General features: G+C 41.0%; 1 protein-coding gene across 1 annotated transcript in view; it reads left to right on the forward strand.

Moving 5' to 3' along the window:
- Positions 1–4,084, forward strand: part of LOC139277278 (guanine nucleotide-binding protein G(i) subunit alpha-2) — a 342,086-nt gene extending 338,002 nt beyond the window's left edge. Inside the window, exon 9 of the mRNA XM_070895531.1 lies at positions 634–4,084. The gene's annotated coding sequence lies outside the window, so the exon portion shown is untranslated. The remainder of the gene's footprint in view (positions 1–633) is intronic.
- Positions 4,085–8,259: the final 4,175 nt, after the last annotated feature.

Raw genomic sequence — 8,259 nt, forward strand, 5'->3', positions numbered from 1 at the left:
TTCCCTCATCATTTGCATATTTGTGTTCATGCCTTCGAGTTCTTTCACATCTGTACAAACTTGGAGCTCCCAATTTGTTTACTTTTCATTTTAGCAGTAAAAGTGATCATATTTGAACTGCATTAATGTCTTTAACCTGAAACGTTGAGCGCACTTCAAAATGCAGCACTCCTTACGTAGAATAGTTTGTATGTCTTTTTCTTATCTTATTTTTATCCTTACCCCAATGAAGGAAATCCCATGACTTCCAAAGCAATTATATACCACCATGTAACTTGGCACATTATAATGACATTGGGATTTATTGTACTGACTGCAAGAGGATATTAACGTTTCTATGTACGATGCTGTGAAGATATTCATGCTGTTACTGCGTCCCACTTTAAACTTGCTGTAGCACAAAACATCTGTGGTCCTTTTCTGATTGTCTCTAATTTCTCAGGAAGACGCACTTTTCATCCTGTGGGGCCATAAAGTTCTAATCCAGGAATTTCCACATCCTTTGATTTACTGCGTAATAATGCTTCCACAGGAGTAACAAATAAAACTGAACACTTAAGGCAGGGCATATTATGTCCGCAATATGACAGCTGTGCAGCTCTTTACACTGACTATTTTTGTTTTGTTTCATAGTTACTTGAACTGCTCAGTGCGGAGGATCCCAGAGGAAGGACTGCACCAATCAAATCAGCTTTCTGCTTTTAACTGCTTTTTACGAGAGACTTAAGACCATGAATGCATTGCAAACTTTCCCAATCTTTTTATCCCCTGATGATGCAGAATTTTTACTATTTAATTAATTTTATTTTTTACAAAAATGCCTTGTTTTGGAGGAGTGCAGATGTCCTTGAGTTGAATTAGCGCAAATGTGCTTTACTAGTGTTAGCAGAACTCTTCATTTTATGGTTATGTCGGGCATGGATGCTTTTTTTTAAAAGTGTGTTTTGGTTGTTTAGAGCATGTAAGAGGTTATAAGTGCAAATCCCCTTTCCAAACAAAAAACACAATGGGATAACAAAAAATCTGGCCATTGCACCAATAGGCTGGTTTCCCTGCTAGCAAAAAAGAAAGTTGTTCCTTTGTGCGTGCGAGAGAGTTTGTCAGCCAACTTGCATGTAAATCATAGATGTCTCCTAGTTCCTTACATTTGCACAACCAGCATACATTCCGAAAGGATTTTAATAGTTTTTAAAAGTTGCTTGAGAAAGGCATTTAGCTATTAAGCTGCAGATTCATTTAACATATATTTAAAGTGTAAGTAACCTACAATGTACTGATATGAATTTTGCTGCAGTAAGTTTTGTGCCTTGAATATAACTTCGTTTACAGCTGTTACTAAGTTCTGCTTCAATTTTAATGGCACATTTTTTTTTACCTTAAATTCTGATGGGAGTGGTTATTTTTGGCATGTCCAATTGAGGGATACTGTATCCGTGGCTATGACCAGCTGACAGTAGTCTTATTCACTTGCCTCGAAAGGAGGCATTCTGTTCAAAATTTCACTTCTTACTGTTTGAAGCATTAACTCTTCAAGTACTATCCGGGATTTTTTCCACACCTACTAGATCTGAATTTTAAATCCATTAAGATTTCTTTTGTATAATTTTATAACTCAGTGGCACACTTTTTTCGTGAATCCTATCTTTTCAACAACAACAAAAGCGCTCCCTCTCCCCACCTCCACCTGTACCCCCTTCCATCCATCTCCCAAATGGACAGTCAGTCAGCCTATTAATGAACTACTGCCCATGCTCCATCCTCCATCCATTCATACTCATTTATCTGCCTGCTTTTCTTTTGCATTAGTGCCTTTGTAGCCCCCTGCCCCTTCCCATCCCCGGATCCCCTTCCCCAGGTCAGCGCTGTGGAATGGACTTGAAGGAAGCTCAAATCCAATGAGGACAACTTGCAGTTGGTGTGATACCTGTATCTCTCTGCTCCCTGCACCAGTCTTACCTGCCTCCCCACTCTGCTGCAGTTGGAATGAGTGACTTCAGTATAGTGTTCCATCTAGTAGCTTATCTGCGAACTGAACAGACCAACCAGACTTGAAGCTAGGTAGGTACGGATAGCACGTAACACTATGAGCGTCAGTGAAGAATCACGCATTCTTGCCTTCCGGCCGGTGCTCAACCATTACCTTCATTAGTGAATTACTAAAGAACACATCTCACTAATGATTTCTTCACCCATGCAGCCACCTCCTTCAGTGAGCACAAGGTACACATCCCTGTGCCATCCTGCAGAGCAAAATCCCTATCACTCGCAGAGTATCCTAAATTAAGGACTGACTGCTTCCAGCCATAGTACCAATTTATCTCGTCCATATTGGTAATGGTCGTAAATTAGTTTGTGCTCTTTGCCTCAACTTGGACTCGGAGACCTCAGTTCATTTCTGTTTATCTGGTGTCTGACCCGAACACTCAAATATTTCAAGCTCTATTAATTTGCCCCTAGTGTTCAGATGAACATTTTTTCCAGTTTTCCGCAGACCAGTTCATAGCCAGTTTTAGGGTCAATTCAAGTAATTGGAAATGAGCTAAAATATCAACAAACCAGAGAAGAAGAGGCTTGCATATAATGTGGTGGTATACCCAGTGCCTGGAAAGTTGAAATTCACAGTAGCCATTATTTTTCCGCTCGAGTGTCTTGCCTGTTTTGTTTTGCAGCTTGCTGTGGTCTCTTTGCTCCGCGCAGATAGCATAATTAAAAATACTTAACGACTGATGCAGCAGGTTGATAAATGCCTGAGCAGTCTTTTGTGGGCTCTTTCATGTTTAAAAAGCTTTCTTTCTAACAGCTGAATTCCATTCTATTTCATACACACCATTTTAAAATATGCGAATGGCGTCTTGCAGGTTTTAAGCACAAGTGGTGAGCTTTTCAACTTGTGCTTCTCAGGCGATTCTTCCTCTGTGCGAAGAGCTTCGACTATTTATATTCCTTCAAATCATCAATTACAAATGGCCGTTAAGTGTATGACTTTTGTAAATTTAGAAGAGGGCTTTGTCTTGGTTCCATTGGATGTAATTAAGGTTTCTAGATTTTAAAGGATTCCAGTTTATTCTGTGTCTTGTGTAACTCTGTAAAATTGCATTTTATGTACAGTAATCCATTTAAGCACAAAGTTGAGACAGGTTGATTTAAAAATAGATTTTTTTTTTAAACCCTGACGTGAACCCCTGACATGGCAGCACTTTTAACATTCCGGATATTAGCCAAAATGTTTCCTTTTTGCTTTTAGAAACCTACTATTTCAAAATTTAAATCCGATTATACACCACCTTTTAAATCTAACTGGCAAAATGATGATTTCCCGCCTTTATTATCAACTGTCCAATTGGCTGATGCAGTTTGAGCAGCTAATACACGGAGCATGGGTAAGATTGAACCCTAGTATCAGTGCCAGAATCTCTGGGTGGTGGGGCAGGGAACATAATCTTTGAGAGACTGACGCAGGCATATCCAGGGTGTTAGTCCGTTTTGAATACTATGATTTTAGTAAGCAATGCAGTTTTAAAAGGTAGTTTAAATTGGGTGATTTTATTCCAGCAACAACAAAAACGAGAGTTGCCGAGACACGTGCAATTCTTTAATTTGCCGAAAATCTCTTCAAGCTCTTTGCGGCCTTTTCTGTATTTAATTTTTTTTTTAAATGAAGTAATTCTTAGCTTGCGTTCTAATGTAGATTCAACCGAAAATGTTCATAAATAGGAAGGAGCTAATTATAGAAATTTGTATTCTGAGAGTTAAAAAGTTCTAAATATATGAAGGAAGGTTCAACACATTTAATAAAATATTTTGTTAATTTCTTTTGATCAAGCTTTTTGTGATAGTGAGATGTGTTGGCTCAGATGATATGCAACCAGTTTTCCTAAGAGTAAAGTTAACCTTTTTTGGGGGGGTTTGCTATCTGACAATATTTGACTAGTTTTTATTGTCGTCACTTATATTGTTACTTACACATACCCACACCTCTGTTTAGTTTGTAATGAGGCCAGATGCATTGCAACCATGTATGTTTCTTACAATATGTTACCTGGTATAAAAACAAAATAAAAGACCAAATTAATTTAAAAAAAAATACTTTTTAGTAGGACCCCAGTGACTTTGTCTTGTTTAATGTTGCTGTTCCACCATATCCCTTTCCTTTTAAGAACAGTCTTAAGTTTGCCAGCCCACCCCATGCCATGTGCTGTTTACCCAGTCTGACAGTATGTGCTCCAGTTGCTTGCTACTGTCATTCCAACTGGCCCCCAGGACATTTTCCAAGAATGGCCCAAACTCATCCCCTATCTCAAGCAAAAGATAGGGTACAAAAAAAGTGCTTCAGCACTCATGTACATAAACACACTTCAGTGGAGCATTTCTGAAAAATTGAAAGTAAAAATACTGTGATACACACGTGTGTACCAAGCTTCAGGTTTTTGCATGTCCTGTTTGATTTCTTTTTCATTGAAGATGAGATGGTTTAGCTTGAGATTCCCTCCGAGTCAGATTTGTTTATATATATATCTGGGGCAAAAAAGATAATGGGCACTTCAACAACTTGATCTGCTGTGTTCAGCCCCTGCTCTGGTACTGCCCGATCCTGCAACATCTAACTGAGATTTTCTCTGGGGCAAGGGCACAAGTTATGTCTTTGGTTTCTTCTGGTACCTTTTCTCTGGCAAAGTATTGATTTGGCCCAATGCTCGTCACTCTACTCAAATTAGGCGATGAGTTCAATTCCCACTGCAGGATTAATACCTCAGGGACACGGGAAAGGAGTTGGCCATTCAACCCCTTATGCCTGTTGCATCATTGAATTAAATCATAGCTGATCTTTACTTCAACTCCATTTACCTGTCTTTGCTCCATATTGCTTGATACCCTCACCCAACAAAAGTCTATCTATCTCCCATTCCACTGCCTTTTGAAGATCAAGCTCTAGATTTCCACTATGTGTAGAAGTGCTTTGCTGACTTCAGTCCTAAAATTAAGTGCAACCTAACAGGAGGAATATATATATATATTTTATATATATATATATAGGAACAGGAGTGGGCCATTCAACCCCTTGAGCCTGTTCCACCATTAATTAGATGTTGGCTGAACTGTACTTCGACTCCATTTACCTGCCTTTGCTCCATATCCCTTGATATTCATACCCAACAAAAATCTATCTTGAAAATTTCAATTGACCCAGCATCCACAACCTTTTAGGGAAGCAAGTTCCGGATTTCCACTCGCCTTGATGTGGAAAAAGTGCTTCCTGATTTCACTTCTAAATGATGTAAAACTATTTTTAACACAATACTTCCTTGTCCTGGACTTCCCCGGGAAGAAGTAAAGGGTCGATGATTGAGGTTGTAAGAAGAAAACATGATTAACTGAATAACAGGTCGGGTGCAGCGAGGCCCATAAAAGGGGCCCAGCAGTCGGGAGCAGCGGAGGTCGGAGCGGAGCAGGTCAGGGGCAGAAGGTAAACAAAAAAGTAAAAAGAAATCGAAGTGTGACCTCACTGCCAAGCAGGTGAGTGATTGGCTGGTGGATTGGTGAGTTTTTAATTTTTTTTTTTCATCAGGAAACCTTTGGCATTGTTTCCAAATTAAGTTATTTTAAAGGTTAAGTCATGGCAGGCGAGCCCAGACCCATGTCATGCTCCTCCTGTGCTATGTGGGAAGTCTGACTTACTATGTGTGCAGAAAGTGTGTCCCGTTGCAGCTCCTGACCGATTGCATTGCGGCACTGGAGCTGCACATGGATTCACTCTGAAGCATCCGCGATGATGAAGATGTCATGAATAGCATGTTTAGTGAATTGGTCACACCGCAGGTAAAGGTTATTCAGACAGATAGGGAATGGGTGACCAGCAGGAAGAGCAGTGGAAGGAAGGTAGTGTAGGGGTCCCCTGTGGTCATCTCCCTCCAAAACAGATATACCGTTTTGGGTACTGTTGGGGATGATGAATCGGGGGAAGGCAGCAGCAGCCAAATTCATGACACCATGGGTGGCTCTACTGCACAGGAGGGCAGGAAAAAGTGGGAGAGCTATCATGGTAGGGGATACAATTGTAAGGGAAATAGATAGGCGCTTCTGTGGCTGCAATAGAGACTCCAGGATGGTATGTTGCCTCCCTGGTGCAAGGGTCAAGGATGTCTCGGAGCGGCTGCAGGGCATTCTGGAGTGGGAGGGTGAGCAGCCAGTTGTCGTGGTGCATATAGGTACCAACAATATTGGTTAAAAAAAATGGGATGAGGTCCTACAAGCTGAATTTAGGGAGCTAGAAGTTAAATTAAAAAGTAGGACCTCAAAGATAGTAATTTCAGGATTGCTACCAGTGCCACGTGCTAGTCAGAGTAGAAACAGCAGGAAAGTTAAGATGAATACGTGGCTTAAGGAATGGTGCAAGAGGGAGGGATTCAAATCCCTGGGACTTTAGAACCGGTTCTGGGGGAGGTGGGACCAGTACAAACCAGACGGTCTGCACCTGGGCAGGACCGGAACCAATGTCCCGGGGGAGTGTTTGCTAGTCCTGTTGGGGAGGGGTTAAACTAATATGGCAGGGGGAAGCGAATCTAGGGAGACAGAGGGAAATAAAATGGGGGCAAATGTAAATGGTAGAAAGGAGATGAGGAAAAGTGGAGAGCAGAGAAACCCAAGGCAAAAATCAAAAAGGGCCACATTACAACATAATTCTAAAAGGACAAAGAGTGTTAAAAAAACAAGCCTGAAGGTTCTGTATCTCAATGCGAGGAGCATTCGTAATAAGGTGGATGAATTAACTGCACAGATAGCTGTTAACGGATATGATGTAATTGGGATTACGGAGTCATGGCTCCGGGGTGACCAAAGCTGGGAACTCAACATCCAGGGATATTCAATGTTCAGGAAGGATAGACAGAAAAGAAAAGGTGGTGGGGTAGCGTTGCTGGTTAAAGAGGAGATTTAACACAATAGTAAGGAAGGACATTAGCTTGGATGATGTGGAATCTGAATGGGTAGAGCTCCGGAACACCAAAGGACAGAAAACGCTAGTGGGAGTTGTGTGCAGACCACCAAACAGCAGTGAGGTTGGGGATGGCATCAAACAGGAAATTAGGGATGCATGTAATAAAGGTACAGCAGTTATCATAGGTGACTTTAATCTATATAGATTTGGCTAACCAAACTGGTAGCAATACAGTGGAGGAAGATTTTCCTGGAGTGTTTCAGGGATGGTTTTCTCGACCAATTTTTGGAGGAACTAACGAGAGCTGGCCATCTTAGTTTGGGTGTTGTGTAACGAGAGAGGATTAATTAGCAATCTTATGCGAGGCCCCTTGGGGAAGAGTGACCATAACATGGTAGAATTCTTCATTAAGATGGAGAGCGACACAGTTAATTCAGAGACTCGGGTCCTGAACTTGGGGAAAGGTAACTTCGATGGTATGAGACGTGAATTGGCTAGGATAGACTGACGAATGATATTTAAAGGGTTGATGGAGGATAGGCAATGGCTGACATTTAAAGATCACATGGATGAACTTCAACAATTGTACATCCCTGTCTGGCGTAAAAATAAAACTGGGAAGGTGGCTCAACCGTGGCTAACAAGGGAAATTACAGCTAGTGTTAAATCCAAGGAAGAGGCATATAAATTGGCCTGAAAAAGCAACAAACCTGAGGACTTGGAGAAATTTAGACTTCAGCAGAGGAGGACAAAGGGTTTAATATGGAGGGGGAAAATAGAGTGAGAGTAAGCTTGCAGGGAACATAAACACTGACTGCAAAAGCTTCTATAGATATGTGAAGAGAAAAAGATTAGTAAAGACAAATGTAGGTCCCTTGCAGTTAGAATCAGGTGAATTTATAATGGGAACAAAGAAGTGGCAGACCAATTGAACAAATATTTTGGTTCTGTCTTCACGAAGGAAGACACAAATAACCTTCCGGAAATACTAGGGGACCGACGGTCCCGCGAGAAGGAGGAACTGAAGGAAATCTTATTAGTCAGGAAATTGTGTTAGGGAAATTGATGGGATTGAAGGCCGATAAATCCCCAAGGCCTGATAGTCTGCATCCCAGAGTACTTAAGGAAGTGGCCCGAGAAATAGTTAATGAATTGATGGTCATTTTCCAATATTCTATAGACTCTGGATCAGTTCCTATGGATTGGAGGGTAGCTAATGTAACACCACTTTTTAAAAAGGGAGGGAGAGAGAAAACAGGGAATTATCGACCAGTTAGCCTGACATCAGTAGTGCCTGAAAATGTTGGAATCAATTATTAAAGATG

The sequence above is a fragment of the Pristiophorus japonicus genome, chromosome 12, assembly GCF_044704955.1.
Source record: "Pristiophorus japonicus isolate sPriJap1 chromosome 12, sPriJap1.hap1, whole genome shotgun sequence".
In the NCBI taxonomy this organism is placed as follows: Eukaryota; Metazoa; Chordata; class Chondrichthyes; family Pristiophoridae; genus Pristiophorus; species Pristiophorus japonicus.